Consider the following 6,204-nt stretch of genomic DNA (forward strand, 5'->3'; position numbering starts at 1 on the left):
CTGCTGCTCAGAATTTTAATTCAACATGTGAGTGTCCAGAGGTATTTCTCCATAGGACTTGACTGAGTGGGTCCTCCTCACTGTGACATGCAGGTATACCTATGCTATTACAAGCTCTGTCTGACTTGTTCCACGTCCAAAGAGGTCTCACGCTCTTAAAAAATGTACAAAGCAATTTAAAAAAAAACATTTTGAAGGTATCAAGTAACTTCTGAATCAGATGTAATTATTTTTAAAGTCATCCATCTTTGGAGCCTAAAAAGTGAGGTCTCTTGGATTACAGATTACTCCTGTAGACTTCCCGCAGTGGAAGGTCAGGCACAGCCACCCATAACTACATCACAAAAGTCATTCATGCAAATCAGGAAAATTAATATTAGCATAAAGTTTGTTTCTGCTTGTTAGGCAAAATGGCAGTTGATTTGGAATTTGCCTGCAACAGTTGGAGCAAGCTGAGGCTCATAAAATACACACGTGGTCTTATCCATTTCCTGAAAGTAGGAGGAGAAAACAAATATAAATTTACTTATTTGAATTGGCTGGGATAGGGGATATTTCAGGTCTGCTATCCTAATATTTGTTAAATGATTCCTATACATGTATGGTTCTTCCTGGCCTTTTGCTGCATAATGGACCTTTTCTATTGGTACTACTCAGATCTTTCAGCCATTTTCAGACTAAAGTTGGATTCTCACTTGGTGGTGTAATATCCTGGTTTTGGCCAACAGTAGGGAAACCAGGATTTCTATTAGCACGTCTCCCTTTTTTCATTATTTGGGGTCTGTAAGAAGCAGTGAGATTTGGGAACATGGAGTCTTGTTCTAGCAATACTTTTAATGAAAGGTGGCCAATATAAATTCACTTTGGTACAGTGCGATAGTCTCTGTTTGTCACTAGAGACACCCTGGGAGATTCATCCTGCTTGTAAGTCACCATGATATGAGGTATGATGTCATTTCACAGGTGAACATAACAGGCAATCTTGCAATATTTAATCTTCATAAATTTAGAACACAGAGAAGATTAAGAAAGAACTTTATCCTCAGCTATTGCTTGTTCTTCAGCTCATTTAACATTTCTTTCTAACACTGTTTTTCATCTCTCAATATAATATTAATAAAGTCTATATTAGAAAAAACTATATGAATGTTATTAGAGATTGATTATAAATTGAATCCAGATGGTGACAAGGTCAGATAGAATAGCCTTAACAAGACTCCATTCTTTGGCATGGATGCAATCCCTCCTGGAGATAGCTTTTCCAAATGTGAGAACTTAAAAGGTCCCTGGCACTGGACAGAACTCAGAAGCAGAATTTAAAACCATGTTATGAGCCAGCTTTAATTCTGACTTTTCACAGTAATGAGTAGAATGGTAGATGATTAATAAAAACTATATTGACCAAGTTGCCTTTCCAAGATCCTGCTAGCACCAATGTCCCCCTATGCTTGCAATTTAATTGTTTTCAGGATAACAATTTTAGGCAAGTTCAGAAAGGGATTATGATGTATTTTTGCCCTAGATAAATTATCTAGCACTTGCTGGAGGAAATACAATCAATCACTCTATGCTGATAACTATGGAAAGTCCTATGAAACATGAAAATCAAGCTATATTTTAATTATTAATCTTAACTACTAAAAAGATAAATTTGTCCCATAAGATAGAATGTTTCAAGACTTTTCTTCAAGGTACTAAGGTAACAATAAACTCATTACTATAGGGATACTTTGTGGCCTTCTTCCTGCAAGTGATGGATGATTCAAAGGTCATTGAAAGCCCCTCTGGGTCAGGCCCCAGATGAATTAACAAACCAAAGCTAAAAGGTGCAGGGAAACAGAAGATGTATGCTGCTTGTTCATTTGTAGCCTTTTTTTTTTTTAAAGAGCTGGTAATGTATCATTTCATTATGGGGCTTCTGCATTTTTTATAGTAGTTTGAGCATTACCATAATCTAAATCATATTTATGGTGATCATAGCCATGTGCAATAAGGTTTTACTAAATATTAGTAGAAGAAATCTTCCTATGTTACAGAAAAGATATTTTTGCAGTTTAACAAAAATGAGAGGCAGTTACCTGAGTTTCTATAGTGAAAACCTCTGTTGTGGGTTAGTATTGTAATACCATAATTGTTAAAGATGGAAAACCATTAAATCTCACTCCCAAAGTCTTTCTGATTCATTCCATATAATTTTTAAATGGTCTTAAGTGTTATAAAATAAAGAAACATTCTATTAGCCCTGAGTGCCCCATGCACAGTACATGGTTATGGCAGTATACATAGCCATGTGTCTATACTGGACTTCTGCTCTCTATTTTTGTGTAGATAGTTAATCCTGCCAACAGGAGCTTCTGCACCACACTCCTGAATACTGGCCATCTCTCTCTCACACACACACAATTAAATAAAATAAAAATCACCAGTATCTCAGGATACCCATTGGTGACCATCTCCCAAAAAGGATCTTGCAGCCTGAAGGCTTTCAAAGATGTCCTACAACTTGAGAAGTAGTCCTATTGAAGAAGATCCCACTAAGTGGGTGGGTGGAGGCAGAGGGCTGAGTGCTGCTAATATGCCACCTGAAATTCACTCGGGGGGAGGATTAGCCTCAATATACTTTCTTAAGGGTCACAACTTACAGTTTTGCTGGGAAGTGGGTGACAGAAGGCATTATACTTTTTTAAGTTATGGTGAGTACGTAGGTGTTCCTGAGACATATGTTCTGGGGCTCAAGGATGTACAGGGCATGACAAGATGTTTGTAACTTGCTGCATCTTTGGGTGGTGATGAGAAGTAGGTACTTAGTGAAGTAGGTGCTGGAGACACAATGTTGCTGGGTGACAAGCCACACTATTGAATGAGTTGTAATGTAAACAGAAATTTTCTGGCTGGGAAATGTAGAATAATACATACAAAAATAAATACAGATAAAATATTTTAAAAGCACCTATTAACATGGTATTTAAGCAGTGTGCAAGGACAGTTAAACTGACCTAATACTGGGTGTAGACCGTGCTAGGTGGACAGAAGAATTCTTCTATTTACCTAGCTCCTGCCTCTCGAGGAGGTGGATTCATAACAGCAATGGGACAACCCCTCAAGTCACTGTAATGAGTGTCTACACTGATATGCTACAGCAACAGCAGTTTAAATGTGGCCATAGCTTTAGTTTGTTACTGACAACGTTGCAGACAGTGTGAAACTGGGAAGGAACACAGATTTTCCCCTTAACTTATTATTACCATGCTTCTTGAGTTTTGAGTTGGTTGGATATGTCCTGAAGCAGCTTTAACTGTCACTATACAAAGTTTGTGTGTGTTTACTTCTTGTTTTGCTTTTTAAATTCAGGATTGGTGTACCTCCATGGGTAGGTCTTAGGGGGGCAGGGCAAAGAAAGGAAGAGGGGGAGATGACTAAGTATGAAACACCTGGATATTCTGCCATTATAGATTATAATAGTTCTTAAATTACAAATATGTGTCACAGGCTGTTTTCTCATTATATGAATTAAATAAACCAGAGGTTTTTACAAAGAAAATTGAAAAATAAAATCACCCACATGCAACCATAGCAACATCTCTTGTGTCAACAGATCAGTTTGAACCCTGGACTAGAACTGGGTGAAAATTTTCAGACAAATAGTTTTTGTTGGAAAATACAGCTTTGCCCCAAAATTATAAGTGAATTTGATAGTTTTGGCCAACATTTATGGGGGGATGACTTAGGCAACATTTATAGTGGAGTAGGTGCTGTCTCCCTTTTAACCTTTAGCTCCCAGATTAGGGTACTCACCTGGATTGTGGGAGACCTCAGTTGTTTTCCCTGCTCTACCTGATTAGGAACAGTGATTTGAACTTGGGAAACATCTCCTCCATTACAGGATAATGCCCTAATCACTGAGCAATAGGTAGTGATTTTTCAATCTCCTGTTGAAGCTATTCCACTTTGTATAAAATATTTTTATAGTCATTGACCCAGAGCGCACAACTGAAAATGCTCCTATTGATTGTTGGTCAGGGCATATACCTCTGATGTAGGAAACCCAAATTCAAGTCCCTGTTCAAAGGGCTATTTCATTATTTATACACATGGAATGGTATCAATAGAAGAGTTTGATAGCCACCATTGGCAAGATATTCCACAGCCCAGTGATTAGGGCAGTGGCTCTCAATCTTTCCAGACTACTGTACCCCTTTCAGGAGTCTGATTTGTTTTGCGGATCCCCAGGTTTCACCTCACTTAAAAACTACTTGTTTACAAAATCTGACATAACAATACAAAAGTGTCACAGCACACTGTTACTGAAAAATTGCTTACTTTCTCATTTTTACCATATTATAATAAATTGGAATATAAATACTATACTTATGTTTCAGTGTATAGAATATAGAGCAGTATAAACAAGCCATTATCTGTATGAAATTTTAGTTTGTACTGACTTTGCTAGTGCTTTTTATGTAGCCTGTTGTAAAACTAGGCAAATATCTAGATGAGTTAATGTACCCCTGTAAGACCTCTCCATACTCCCAGGGGTACGCATACCCTGGTTGAGAACCACTGGATTAGGGCACTCTTCTGTACTGTGGGATACTTAAATTAAAATCCTTGCACCATATAAGGCAGAGGAGGTCTTCCACATCCCAAGCAAGCATCCTAACTACTTGGCTTAATGGTGGGGGTTTGAATCTACCCCATCATTTTCTTTGCTTTTATGTTTAAAAAGTGCCTGGGGAAAGAAATTAATTTCAGGTCAAAGAAAATGTGTAGACCTGACCTAACATTTGAGACTACCATGTTAAAGACCTGGGTTCTCTTCGATTATGCCTGCACTGATCTTGTGTAACCCATTAACTCATATATAAAAATAAAATGGTAGGTCATATGTCTGCCCTCTAGGTTTGGGGTTCATGACCTTACTCAACAACAAGGCTGATGAGGTGCAGAGAAATATATATCACACTTAGCAAAGGCAAGATTGGAACATTTTTTCCTACACCACAGGAAATGTTGCTTTCCCGCAATCCGTAAGGCCTTTTGGTGGCTCACTAACCTCCTCCTCAACCAGCCTGGTTTTACTGATGCTGGGACATGGAATTATTTTATCAGTAATCCTTGTAAATGCAGGGATATCAAATTTATTGTCACAGTTTTCCCTCCCAGAAGGATTGTAATATATACAAATTATCTTATCTGCTGGATATGCCTCTTACCCTAGCTTGCTTAAAAAACAAATTCTGTTATGTAATATTGTAATTCACACTGAATCAAATATTACTCTTATTTTAAAATACCATAATTTCTCCTTTTAAATAAACACACACAAAGATGCATGTGATATGTACAATACAAATACATCTTTCTTCAGGAGCACATGGTCTAGTGATTTACTTATTTCTTATTAATGTTCATCTGTACATAGTTGACCTTTATAGGAACTTTTTTCCCCTTCATGAATTTCTGTTAGTAGCCCTTTAAAAATTTTGCAGCGTTAAACTAGCCATCTCTCAAGGAGAGCAATTTTGTAACTAGTAGCTACTGGATTTTTTTTTTCCTCAGCTGGTAAGTACCTGTTATGTTTTTCTTAGCTTTCTTTCTTGTTGTAGAGGAGGTAGTGTATTCTCATAATATGACAAAGGGTCTGAGTCAAAAAATCAAGAAAATTTATATTGGAAGTTAAATACTGCTTTTGATGAGCATATTGTTGAATTTTGCTTTAGTCTTTTTTTCAATGTGCATGTGTCTTGCATTTTACTCAGAGTTGTATTAAGGTATAGTATTGTGTAATATTAAGGGCTCTTTCCGAAATATATGAAGTCAATGGACAATTTATTGTCATACGCTATATGGGCTCAGATCCCTCTACACATAATGGCATGAGTGAAATTGGAAAGGTTTTAGTTAACTTGTTTTTTTTCCTGTCATAGTTCATACCCTTCAAGGAACTTTAATAATATTAGATTTAAGTGTATGAATAAGAGCTTAAATAACTTCAGTTATTTTTTGGATAATATTTACATCCCGTCTCAAAACTCATATGTAAAATTTCAGCTTAGGATGAATAAAACACAGAATATGTTTTATAATGGAAACAGCCACTGCTGCTTTAAAGTTGAAAGGCAATGGGTACTACTAGCATTAAAGGACTTCTTTGTGTATACTTTGTTCAAGATTAAAAAGTGTGAATGCAAATTTTTTGTGCCA

The sequence above is a fragment of the Chelonia mydas genome, chromosome 1 (genome assembly GCF_015237465.2).
Source record: "Chelonia mydas isolate rCheMyd1 chromosome 1, rCheMyd1.pri.v2, whole genome shotgun sequence".
Lineage (NCBI taxonomy): Eukaryota > Metazoa > Chordata > Testudines > Cheloniidae > Chelonia > Chelonia mydas.